We start from the raw sequence: 13,791 nt of genomic DNA on the forward strand, positions 1-13,791 counted from the left end.
CGAAGAAAACAAATTCCCAATGCCCAGAGAAGGTATTGAATACATATTACTTTAATTCTTGTTATCTTACATTTAATACTTCAGTAGATCAATCTGTCCATGCAATATCTGAATTGTTGTCCCTTGAGATAGTGTTTAAGATGATAAATTTTCCAACTGTCCGTTGAATTGATGAAGTTAGCAACTGGTAATTTGAATGTAGGAAAGTATTATGTTGTTGACTCCGCTTACACAAACATGCCTGGGTTTTTGACACCTTATCGTGGAGAACGGTATCACTTGCGTGATTTTAGGGGAAGAAGTCGACAAGCAAAGGGTCCTATGGAATTATTCAATCATAGGCACTCCTCTTTACGTAATGTTATTGAACGTTGTTTTGGAGTGTGGAAAAGTAGGTTTCCAACTGCTTTTCTTCCTAAGACCCCTGACACATCGGGTTCGCTTGATCTGCCACTCTCCGTCCCCGAGCATGGCGCCCATTTTTTAGATAGGAAATATATCTACTTGTTTTTAAAGTGGGTTTTCATGCAAAAGTAAACAATTGGGTCCATAGCTTAGTGGTAGAGCATTTGACTGCAGATCAAGAGGTTACATGTTCGAACCTGGTTGGGCCCTCTCTAATTTTTGTTTTGTTTTTTATTGAACCCTAATTTGGGGCATACAAGATAATTTGGAGGCATACATAATAAGACAAAAAGGGGTTGGAAATAGTGTTTCTAGGCTATCCCTTATCCAACCTATTTTCATATATGCCAAAATACCCTTATGAGATTAGTGTTAAATTAGTGTTAATATGATTAATTAGTGTTAATCTGATTAGTTAGTTTAGTGTTAATTTAAGATCATAATTTTGTTTTTAAAGATTAGTGAGTTATTTTTTTAGAAAAAGAAGAAAGAGGAAAGAAGAAGGAGAGGAGGAAATTTTTTTTTTCTTTGTGATCTTTGTGATTATTGAGAGATGTGTGAGACAAATTCGAGTGAGGAAGATGAATCTTCATTACGTAAAGCTATGAAAATACATATCAATTACGATGGAGATCCAGACATGGCTTATTTGTTGGATTTTGAAAAAGATTTTACCCAAACTCAACCTTTTTCTCAAGCTCAAGATGATTCCTTTATGGAGCCAAACCCCGAAGAGGAGTACATAGATGAGGAACCCAATGCTAATAATACACAGGTATGGTTATAGAAGTTGTTTAATTTCCGTTTTGTAGCTTTATTTCACCAAAAGTTATGATTTTTGCAACTAGTTCGGCGTAACAGAGTAAGGTTCGGTAGATAATATGTATGTCGAACCATCAAAAATAAGAACAATTCGGTTTCTACGATTGGGAAATATATACGCCGAACTTTCATTCAATTATTTTCGCGCCAAATAATTTTCATGGTTCGGCTCAAATGCGATTTGATAATATAAGCCGAACCGTATACAACAACTTTCCGTACTCTTTGTTCCCTTAGAACCCTTGGGAAACAACTTGAACTTTGATTCCTCTAGCACCGGAATCGTTTGGATAAATCCATATTGACGGAGTACTCGACGTGGATCAAACACTATAAAGCCTTCGGGATAAAACAATGACCCATAGTACATCCCAACGACATATCTTCATCCTCAACAACATCATCATCTTCTTCATCCTTTTTGTATGGTTGAAATACAACTTGTTCAGCAGTCAAAGAGTCTAAGTTTTCTCTCAAAGCTATCAAGATTTCCTTTTTATTCCTCTTCTTATTTTCCTTGAAACTCCATTTGGCCTAGATAGGGAATGTATCTACCCATTTGTCATCTTCCTTGACTAAACTCAAATCCGGGAAATGGTCATATATCCATACCTACACCAACAATATTGAAAACAAAACACAAAACTTAATTATTAGGATCAGTAGAATTGGATCATGGAGGTTGTCAACTTGGGGAAACAGAAGCAAGTTCGGCTTATGTACAAAACAAGGTTTAAAGCTGAACCCCTACAAGTTCGGCTAAGGATATTGAAATCGAAACAGCCGAACCTACAGAAAAGTAGGTTCGGCGTAAAATAAACCAAAATTGAAAGCCGAGTTTTTTCTTGAAAATTGAACTACAATGTGTAAACTTACTTGAGGCATTGTGAAATGACCTCCAATGTTTCTACTTGTTAACCTAGACGCAGTTTCAAGTTGCTCGAATAGGAAAGAAAGGGTCTCGGTTCCCCAAGAGTACTTGTGGCAGCTTTTCAAATCCTTTAACAATTGAAGGTATTGAGCATTAACCTTGTTCCCACTGTTATCGGAAAATATAACACTTCCTAAAGTATGCAACAAATACGCGGTAGCAGTGCGCATAGCTGTGACCTCGTCCATAACCAACTCCCCCTTTGAAATTTTCTCATTTGTGTCTCCAAAACACTTTTTCAAAGCAGTGAACTTGATTTTCTTCAACTTCTTTGTGCTAGAATCCACAAACTTCACCTCTTTAGCAGCGCAGGCAAACTTCAATTCTGTTTTGTCTTTTGGCCAACCAAGAGTTTCCTCAGCAAGTACATACAACTCATCCCAAGTCATTTCATAAACCGCTGAGTAAATATTTTTCCCATGCGTTCTAAGAGCACTAATCTTCTGTGCATCATCTGGAGTGATTTCCATCTCGCCAAAGGGGAGATGAAATGTGTAAGTCTTCGGAAAAAATCTCTCACAAAAGGTTGAGTTTGTAATTGCATCAAATTCCTCTTGTGCATAGAAAATAGCAGGCCATAAACCCGAGCCTTGTACTAAAGCCACCACCTCAGGAGCCTCTTTGAAAATATCCCAATGTGTGGCGCTTTGGTGTCTAAGTACGCGGACTGCATCCCTGTGATCCGTGATAGACACATTTATGTGTCTATTTTCATCTCTTTTGTGTATTTTGTTAGTACCCATTTTTGCTTATTGTGGTGTTTTTATGTTTGTTTAGGTGTTTTTGGAGAAATACCCCTTGTGTAGAAAGAGTTGCTCAATAAGTAATGTTTTACACCCCGGAGAAAAGTACTAAAGGCATCCCAGAAATGTCCTGGAGGCGCCCCAGAAATGTACCGGAAACGTCCCAGAAATGTCCCGGAGGAAACCAGAAAAATTACTTTTTCAACCCAAGGATTACTATTTCAGCCCAAATTACTAAGGGGACACCAAGACAGGATAGGGGGACACCCCTCTTCTTCATTTGAATATCGATTTTGGCGGGAAAAATGTTCACAGCACAGGAGAATTTTCGATCGAAGAAATGAAGTAGTGGTAGGTCTATTCAATGGCTGAATTTTGGTATAAAGATGTGATATGACATAGGGAAGACATTTTGGGCATCGAATTTGATCGAAATTGGCTGGAAAGCTCGTTTTAATTCACGAGCTCAAAACTGAACACGAGCTCAATCGTGTTTCTGCTATGCATGGAGTGATGTGGAAAAAGAGTTAAGGAAAGATATTACCATGTTGCATGAGATTGGGTTACCTCCCAAGAAGTGCTAAGTTTAAAGTCTTCAGCCAGACATCGGAAGGAATTAGTCACCTCATAGAATCATATAAAAGTAGTCGGAATAACTGTGGGTCATCTGGATCAAAAAGTATTACCCACAAGAAGAGGAAACTGCAACGGACCAAAAAGATGCCGAACATACCCTTGTTTAAGACAACTACATCTAGTTGTGGCTCAGGTTCAGGTTCTATAACTGGGTCTAGATAACAGGTTTTCATCTGTTGGATTTCCTCAAAGCTAAGATCCGGTTCAGGTATTAGAGTCTGGAAAAACTCAACTAAGAACTTATAAGCACATAACAACAACCTGAATAACTGGGGATCCTCTAAGTCAATCAGATTTGACTCACACAGCTGACCACAATGAAAGAGGTGGTCTTCCTTAAGAAAATGTGTCGACCCTAATATCCTAAAGTGATTAGGTTTAGTCTCAAAACTTAATAACCGACACATCTTAAAATCAAAAGTTCCCACAATTGGTTGAAAAGTTTTTGGTGGGAAAGCAAAGTCAATCTTGGTATCATAGCCTGGGTTAACCACATCAACCAGAGGATGGGTTTCTAACAACTGAGCTTCTTTCTGGACATCATTAGGTTCGGGAAAACGTGTACGAAGATAATCTTGTAAGATGGTTGAGGCACAAATGTCAAGTCCTACAGGATGGTACTTTCTAAGAGTTAAAGCACACAGAGAATGATAATCACCCTCAAACTTAGAGTTTTTTGTGTCTCTAGGAAGACTAGTCACAATTTCCCTAATTTCTAGGTCATCAGATTCCTGGAAATGGTCAATAGATTCTTCTAAGTTGGGTTCATCCTCACTCATTTCTACGAGTTTATCATCTTCTAAGACTAGTGTTTCTAAATCGCTAGATTCTAAAACAGTATTCTCAGGGTAAACTCTTTCCTCTAAACCATCATCACAATCATATAAAGGATTATCAGAGAAAGTTTCATATAAAGGCTCATTAACTAAGGTGTTAATCAAAGTTACTTCCTCCGATCCATTAATAAGTTCATCAAACAATGGATTGTCCAATACTCTGTAGGCTAAAGGATCATGAACTACATCGTCTAAAACGGTGGTATTTCTAGTCAGATCCACATCCTTTTGAATAGGTGAATAATCATTAAAATTATTGGGATCTGAACCAGAAATAATATTATCATTATGAAGCTCAAATGGAGTAACTAGTTCCGGATCACTATTCCTACAAATGTATGATTCTTCATCAATATTATCTTCATCATAATCATCATGAACCTCATCTAAAGTAGTGTCTTTTATTCTAACCTCGTCCTCTAGATTGGGCAAATATTCATTATTGATATCAAGGGTAGAATTGGAAACACTATATTGGAAATTAAGACTATATTGAGCAGTTCTGTTCTGGGCCTCGAATAAAAGCTTTTGAATCGACTCACATGACTTCCTTATGGTATCGTGTATAGAAGGTTCACTCATGGTTGCATTTTGTTTATTCATTTCTAACACAAACCTATTTGTATTCTCAGTTAATTGTTTGAGAGACTCTTCTAGAGGAAGAACAGGTTCAGAAGGATCATAATAGGGACAAGTTTTCAATAGTTTGATTGTATCCCCTAGAGACGAAGAACTAGTACTATAATCTTCTTGCTCGTAAGACTGATGCATGTGTGGATAGTAATTGGGCTCACCATGGTATGACCCATATCCTTCCAAAGGATGGGTTCCCAACCACTATTCCCAACATGGTCATAAAAAGGATGATGTCTATATTCAAATTCAGGTCGATACTCATTGTATTGGCTTCTATCATACCAGTTCGACATTCTTAATTGCAAGGGAATTCTACACAACACAAACAAGGCCGACTCGACTCCACCAAAGAAAACCTAAAGATTTCTAGCAAGCAAAAAGCATGATGGCTCCACTTAGATTGTTTCTAGACCAGCTTCTATCTTTCGAAAGGGAATTCGTTGCAATTTGAGCAAACCCCTCTGGAATCAATCTGAGTCAAAATAAGTTGAACTGAGGCGAGGGAAGCTCAGTGGAGCTTTAATACCCAAGGCCTCACCGCTATCACAAGGCGGCGCAGTCACGCATTCAACTCACAGAAACCATCATGAACTTTGGAGTGTGTTTAAAGAGCAACCAATATTTTTCGAACGAGTTTCCTATTAAGCTCGTTACCCTATCGGTCTCGTTCTATTCCAAATTTTAAGCTTGGGTTCGCGTTAGGTTTCGTTTTCCTAAGGCGGGCAAGAAGGGAGCGGTGATGAAATCCGAACCCTTATCTTGTATTGGCCAGGCCTTGCCCTTTACTAGGAATTTAAAAACATTCCAAATTCGTCCTTAATCAATGAATCACCTTAAGGAATGCACTAACTCGCTTACAGGAGATTCGCGAGTGTTTCGATGGACTTACCTCCCGTACCAGACGGGGGATGAACCGTTGAAGTCGACTCGGGCCACGACTCCTATGTCATGTACGAACCCGAGGGGCCGAGACGATATAGTAATCGTCGTCCTTCCCTGCACACAGTTTATATATAATTTTTTTTTATTAATAATAAGACCCTTCCGTAGGGTTAAAAAAATGTCCAAAAATCCAGAATAAAGTCCAAATAAAAAGTCCAAAAAAAATTACAAAAATGATGAAAAAAAAGCCTATTTACAAATTCTAAAAAAATAAAATAAAAGCTATATACAGAAAAAATAATAATAATAATAAATATTAAATCCTAAAAAAGAAAATTATGTCCCTTTTTTCCTTCTCCCTTAGCTTTTAGCTTTTAGCTTTAAGCTTTTTGTTCCCAAGTCCTTAGTATTCCACTTCGAACCTGTAAATCAAAGACACAAAAAGAAACGTAAAAAGGAACAAATAAAATAATAAAAACCTAAAAATTCTACCTAAGCACAAATCCGCGTCGGCGGCGCCAAAATGATTAAAGATTTTTCGTGGGTTGTAGTAATGAGGTTCAAACTCTCGGACTTGTGAAGGATAATTTTTTTTAGAAAATAAATATATATACAAATATTGACAAATTGGTAGAGAGTTACTGGGACTAAGGACTTGGCCAATTCTCATGCATATAGTACATTTTATTTATCCTTAACAATTATCGCTCAAAACATAAAATGTAAGGACTCTTATTTTTCCAATATAGATTCTCAGAATATTAGTTATAAATCGTAAGCATGGGACATCAAACATTTAAGCAAGCATGCCGCATCAAATAAAATGATAACTAATTAATCAAAATCATTTTTCAATTTTAAATCAATGCAAAAGTCATAAAAAGAATAAATTAAATTTACCAGAATGACGAAAATCGCCTTACCTTTTTTTTTTGAAAAGGTAACTCAATCAATCTATTTCACCCTAGAAAAGGTAACAACTTGAATCGTGTTCCCCACCAAATCACTTGAAATAAAATAAAAATAAAAATAGAAAGTGAAAAGGACTCGACGAGATATGGCGAAACTATCATGTTAATTCTAACACCTGAGCTCTGTGCTTTTATGAATAGACTCTATAGATGTTTCCATCTAGTCAGATTGGTTCCTCAACTCCTAAAACAAAAATGTTTCCATCCACTTAGATTGGTTAGTGCTATCCTTAATAGGCGTAAATTTTTAGGCTCTGGAGTTTATTTATTGCAACTTAAAACTAACAAAAAGTTTCTTCCCCACCCCCAAACTTAAATCTAACATTGTCCTCAATGTTCTAAAGATAAAATTAAAAGCATGAACAAGGAGAAACTGTTACCACTTGAAGAAAAAGAGTTAAGGAAAGATATTACCATGTTGCATGAGATTGGGTTACCTCCCAAGAAGTGCTAAGTTTAAAGTCTTCAGCCAGACATCGGAAGGAATTAGTCACCTCATAGAATCATATAAAAGTAGTCGGAATAACTGTGGGTCATCTGGATCAAAAAGTATTACCCACAAGAAGAGGAAACTGCAACGGACCAAAAAGATGCCGAACATACCCTTGTTTAAGACAACTACATCTAGTTGTGGCTCAGGTTCAGGTTCTATAACTGGGTCTAGATAACAGGTTTTCATCTGTTGGATTTCCTCAAAGCTAAGATCCGGTTCAGGTATTAGAGTCTGGAAAAACTCAACTAAGAACTTATAAGCACATAACAACAACCTGAATAACTGGGGATCCTCTAAGTCAATCAGATTTGACTCACACAGCTGACCACAATGAAAGAGGTGGTCTTCCTTAAGAAAATGTGTCGACCCTAATATCCTAAAGTGATTAGGTTTAGTCTCAAAACTTAATAACCGACACATCTTAAAATCAAAAGTTCCCACAATTGGTTGAAAAGTTTTTGGTGGGAAAGCAAAGTCAATCTTGGTATCATAGCCTGGGTTAACCACATCAACCAGAGGATGGGTTTCTAACAACTGAGCTTCTTTCTGGACATCATTAGGTTCGGGAAAACGTGTACGAAGATAATCTTGTAAGATGGTTGAGGCACAAATGTCAAGTCCTACAGGATGGTACTTTCTAAGAGTTAAAGCACACAGAGAATGATAATCACCCTCAAACTTAGAGTTTTTTGTGTCTCTAGGAAGACTAGTCACAATTTCCCTAATTTCTAGGTCATCAGATTCCTGGAAATGGTCAATAGATTCTTCTAAGTTGGGTTCATCCTCACTCATTTCTACGAGTTTATCATCTTCTAAGACTAGTGTTTCTAAATCGCTAGATTCTAAAACAGTATTCTCAGGGTAAACTCTTTCCTCTAAACCATCATCACAATCATATAAAGGATTATCAGAGAAAGTTTCATATAAAGGCTCATTAACTAAGGTGTTAATCAAAGTTACTTCCTCCGATCCATTAATAAGTTCATCAAACAATGGATTGTCCAATACTCTGTAGGCTAAAGGATCATGAACTACATCGTCTAAAACGGTGGTATTTCTAGTCAGATCCACATCCTTTTGAATAGGTGAATAATCATTAAAATTATTGGGATCTGAACCAGAAATAATATTATCATTATGAAGCTCAAATGGAGTAACTAGTTCCGGATCACTATTCCTACAAATGTATGATTCTTCATCAATATTATCTTCATCATAATCATCATGAACCTCATCTAAAGTAGTGTCTTTTATTCTAACCTCGTCCTCTAGATTGGGCAAATATTCATTATTGATATCAAGGGTAGAATTGGAAACACTATATTGGAAATTAAGACTATATTGAGCAGTTCTGTTCTGGGCCTCGAATAAAAGCTTTTGAATCGACTCACATGACTTCCTTATGGTATCGTGTATAGAAGGTTCACTCATGGTTGCATTTTGTTTATTCATTTCTAACACAAACCTATTTGTATTCTCAGTTAATTGTTTGAGAGACTCTTCTAGAGGAAGAACAGGTTCAGAAGGATCATAATAGGGACAAGTTTTCAATAGTTTGATTGTATCCCCTAGAGACGAAGAACTAGTACTATAATCTTCTTGCTCGTAAGACTGATGCATGTGTGGATAGTAATTGGGCTCACCATGGTATGACCCATATCCTTCCAAAGGATGGGTTCCCAACCACTATTCCCAACATGGTCATAAAAAGGATGATGTCTATATTCAAATTCAGGTCGATACTCATTGTATTGGCTTCTATCATACCAGTTCGACATTCTTAATTGCAAGGGAATTCTACACAACACAAACAAGGCCGACTCGACTCCACCAAAGAAAACCTAAAGATTTCTAGCAAGCAAAAAGCATGATGGCTCCACTTAGATTGTTTCTAGACCAGCTTCTATCTTTCGAAAGGGAATTCGTTGCAATTTGAGCAAACCCCTCTGGAATCAATCTGAGTCAAAATAAGTTGAACTGAGGCGAGGGAAGCTCAGTGGAGCTTTAATACCCAAGGCCTCACCGCTATCACAAGGCGGCGCAGTCACGCATTCAACTCACAGAAACCATCATGAACTTTGGAGTGTGTTTAAAGAGCAACCAATATTTTTCGAACGAGTTTCCTATTAAGCTCGTTACCCTATCGGTCTCGTTCTATTCCAAATTTTAAGCTTGGGTTCGCGTTAGGTTTCGTTTTCCTAAGGCGGGCAAGAAGGGAGCGGTGATGAAATCCGAACCCTTATCTTGTATTGGCCAGGCCTTGCCCTTTACTAGGAATTTAAAAACATTCCAAATTCGTCCTTAATCAATGAATCACCTTAAGGAATGCACTAACTCGCTTACAGGAGATTCGCGAGTGTTTCGATGGACTTACCTCCCGTACCAGACGGGGGATGAACCGTTGAAGTCGACTCGGGCCACGACTCCTATGTCATGTACGAACCCGAGGGGCCGAGACGATATAGTAATCGTCGTCCTTCCCTGCACACAGTTTATATATAATTTTTTTTTATTAATAATAAGACCCTTCCGTAGGGTTAAAAAAATGTCCAAAAATCCAGAATAAAGTCCAAATAAAAAGTCCAAAAAAAATTACAAAAATGATGAAAAAAAAGCCTATTTACAAATTCTAAAAAAATAAAATAAAAGCTATATACAGAAAAAATAATAATAATAATAAATATTAAATCCTAAAAAAGAAAATTATGTCCCTTTTTTCCTTCTCCCTTAGCTTTTAGCTTTTAGCTTTAAGCTTTTTGTTCCCAAGTCCTTAGTATTCCACTTCGAACCTGTAAATCAAAGACACAAAAAGAAACGTAAAAAGGAACAAATAAAATAATAAAAACCTAAAAATTCTACCTAAGCACAAATCCGCGTCGGCGGCGCCAAAATGATTAAAGATTTTTCGTGGGTTGTAGTAATGAGGTTCAAACTCTCGGACTTGTGAAGGATAATTTTTTTTAGAAAATAAATATATATACAAATATTGACAAATTGGTAGAGAGTTACTGGGACTAAGGACTTGGCCAATTCTCATGCATATAGTACATTTTATTTATCCTTAACAATTATCGCTCAAAACATAAAATGTAAGGACTCTTATTTTTCCAATATAGATTCTCAGAATATTAGTTATAAATCGTAAGCATGGGACATCAAACATTTAAGCAAGCATGCCGCATCAAATAAAATGATAACTAATTAATCAAAATCATTTTTCAATTTTAAATCAATGCAAAAGTCATAAAAAGAATAAATTAAATTTACCAGAATGACGAAAATCGCCTCCTCCATTGTCCCAATGTTGGGTTTAGCTCATCATGGTGAAATACCTCTCAAAATATTTTATTAAGCTCAATTGGTGTTTACAATAAAGAGAAGAAGAGAAAATGGTGTGAAACTGTAATCTGCGACGCACAAAAGGCGTCCAGAATAAACGATAAAACCTAAATGTTGTTGTCGCTACGGTCCTAAGACCCACACCTACGACCCACGATCCTCTGTCGTTGTCACTGTTGAAGAACGACGGTTTCTGATAGTCTGTTCTTCGTGTTCTTCATCTTCATCAGCAGCATAAAACAGCAGCAGGAAGCTTGCTGTTCATGGTGATTTCTTGCTCCTCAGTTCTCCTCAAGCCCCCAAACTCTCGACCCACTCTTCCAAATGACCGATACTTGTATTTATAGTGTTTTGGAGCAAGAAATCCGACCATTAATTGCGTATATTTTCTCTTTAATTCGATTATTCTTTGCTGCCCAAAAATGAGAATACTTACCATTTATAGAATTTCCACACGTTAACTCGCTCCCAAAACGCTCCAAATTAGCTTCTCCACGCCTCAGAAGCTTTCCCGCGCCTCCACATCACTCCATGCATAGCAGAAACACGATTGAGCTCGTGTTCAGTTCATGTTGCTCTGTTTTGAGCTCGTGAATTAAAACGAGCTTTCCAGCCAATGTCGATCAAATTCGATGCCCAAAATGTCTTCCCTATGTCATATCACATCTTTATACCAAAATTCAGCCATTGAATCGACCTACCACTACTTCATTTCTTCGATCAAAAATTCTCCTGTGCTGTCAACATTTTTCCCGCCAAAATCGATATTCAAATGAAGAAGAGGGGTGTCCCCCTATCCTGTCTTGGTGTCCCCTTAGTAATTTGGGCTGAAATAGTAATTCTTGGGTTGAAAAAGTAATTTTTCTGGTTTCCTCCGGGACATTTCTGGGACGTTTCCGGTACATTTCTGGGGCGCCTCCAGGACATTTCTGGGGTGCCTTTAGTACTTTTCTCCGGGGTGTAAAACATTACTTATTGAGCAACTCTTTCTACACAAGGGGTATTTCTCCAAAAACACCTAAACAAACATAAAATCACCACAATAAGCAAAAATGGGTACTAACAAAATACACAAAAGAGATGAAAATAGACACATAAATGCGTCTGAAGACTTTAAACTTAGCACTTCTTGGGAGGTAACCCAATCTCATGCAATATGGTAATATCTTTCCTTAACTCTTTTTCTTCAAGTGGTAACAGTTTCTCCTTGTTCATGCTTTTAATTTTATCTTTAGAACATTGAGGACAATGTTAGATTTAAGTTTGGGGGTGGGGAAGAAACTTTTTGTTAGTTTTAAGTTGCAATAAATAAACTCCAGAGCCTAAAAATTTACGCCTATTAAGGATAGCACTAACCAATCTAAGTGGATGGAAACATTTTTGTTTTAGGAGTTGAGGAACCAATCTGACTAGATGGAAACATCTATAGAGTCTATTCATAAAAGCACAGAGCTCAGGTGTTAGAATTAACATGATAGTTTCGCCATATCTCGTCGAGTCCTTTTCACTTTCTATTTTTATTTTTCTTTTATTTCAAGTGATTTGGTGGGGCACACGATTCAAGTTGTTACCTTTGCTAGGGTGAAATAGATTGACTGAGTTACCTTTTCAAAAAAAAAAAAAGAAGACCAGACCAGTAGACCAATCAGAATAAATACTAACACTTGGATAGCAATATGTGTGTGTTCTCCCTGTTTCCGTCGCCTAAGCAAGCGTGGAATGCAGGACCCGTGTGAACTATCGTGTAATCTGCTGACAAGAAGCATGCGCTTGGATCAAAAAGATCTATTCATACCGTTAAGTTAAAAAAAATGGTTATTGTTATGTGTAGTCAACTGCTGGTTCCCTTGTATTTGCCAGTTTGTTGATCTAGATTTAAGTTATTGACCACTGGTTCCCTTGTATATGCCAGTTGTATTGATATTAGTCAGACCGATATCTCAGTCCATTAGGATAGGTTCATCTTGGCAGAGGCCTTCAGACAGATATGGGAAACACCGTTCACTTTTCAACCATCTACATTTTTCTTTTTCCATCTTCTTAATCTTTTCATGTGATTAGTCTGACTCCGAGTATGATGTCCATTGTGAAACTATCTTAGTAGAGCTCTGTCACTTATATGAATTTTAGTATGCTTGAGTGCAAACTCGTGTACAACAATTGGAATTTCGCATCAGGGTTCTTCCTCTTAGAATCAATAATTGTATGCCAACCAAGGAGGTTCTTTAGTGCTTTCCAAGATTTTTCGTAGATAGCTAGGGTCTGGAGTATTGGTTTTTGTGGGTACACCTCTGATAAACCCACCCGAGATTAACTCGGTCACTTTTCAAGAATAAATTTTGCTCGAGGACTAGCAAATAATAAGTTTGGGGGTATTTGATAGACTCATATATGTGTCTATTTTGTTCTCAATTCTCTGTATTGTTAGTACTTGTTTTCGTCCTTATTATGGTATTTTGCGTGTTTGTAGGTATTTTTTGGAAATAAATAATTTTGGAAAAATCGGCTCGAAAAATTATGCGGAGCATCCCCGGTGGAAATTTGTTATTCGGACTCTCATTTTGGTTAAGGGGCAATCCAATTACTAAGGGGCCCTCAGTTGGGCATTTGCTACTTTCACTCCACAGACGGTTAGGGGGACACCCTTCTTCACGATTTGAAAATTCAAAATGGCGGGAAAGTTCATGCAGTTCACGGAAGAAATTTGGGTTCGATCTTGTGTGGGCTTTGAGCGAGATTCAATCACTGGATTTTGTTTTGATTGACCTGCTTGGGCTAAACAGGGATTGTATGGTTAATGGATTCGATCCAGTTGGGCTAGAACATCGAGTCTTGGTTAAACATGGAAGAGAGATTATCACGGGATATTGGATGATACGTAACTGCATGGGAGAATATTTTCTTCTTTATTCAACAAGATTCGACCAATCAAGCCAGGATAAACAAGGAAATCCAGCTCAGAACAAACGTGTGAGAAGAGAACAGGAAAGTAGCTAACAGAAGACGCGTGAAAGGTGAACAGGGAAAGAAAATATTCCCGTGAAAATAAAAATCATTAAGGGAGAATTATTTGCATTTAACTCGGATTATCTCGGTG

At 37.3% G+C, this 13,791-nt stretch overlaps 1 non-coding gene across 1 annotated transcript; it reads left to right on the forward strand.

The window, feature by feature from the left end:
- Nucleotides 1–543: 543 nt before the first annotated feature.
- On the forward strand, nt 544–615 carry TRNAC-GCA. The gene has a single exon. It is a non-coding gene; the product is annotated as a tRNA-Cys (tRNA).
- Nucleotides 616–13,791: the final 13,176 nt, after the last annotated feature.

The sequence above is a fragment of the Papaver somniferum genome, unplaced genomic scaffold (assembly GCF_003573695.1).
Source record: "Papaver somniferum cultivar HN1 unplaced genomic scaffold, ASM357369v1 unplaced-scaffold_41, whole genome shotgun sequence".
NCBI lineage: Eukaryota > Viridiplantae > Streptophyta > Magnoliopsida > Ranunculales > Papaveraceae > Papaver > Papaver somniferum.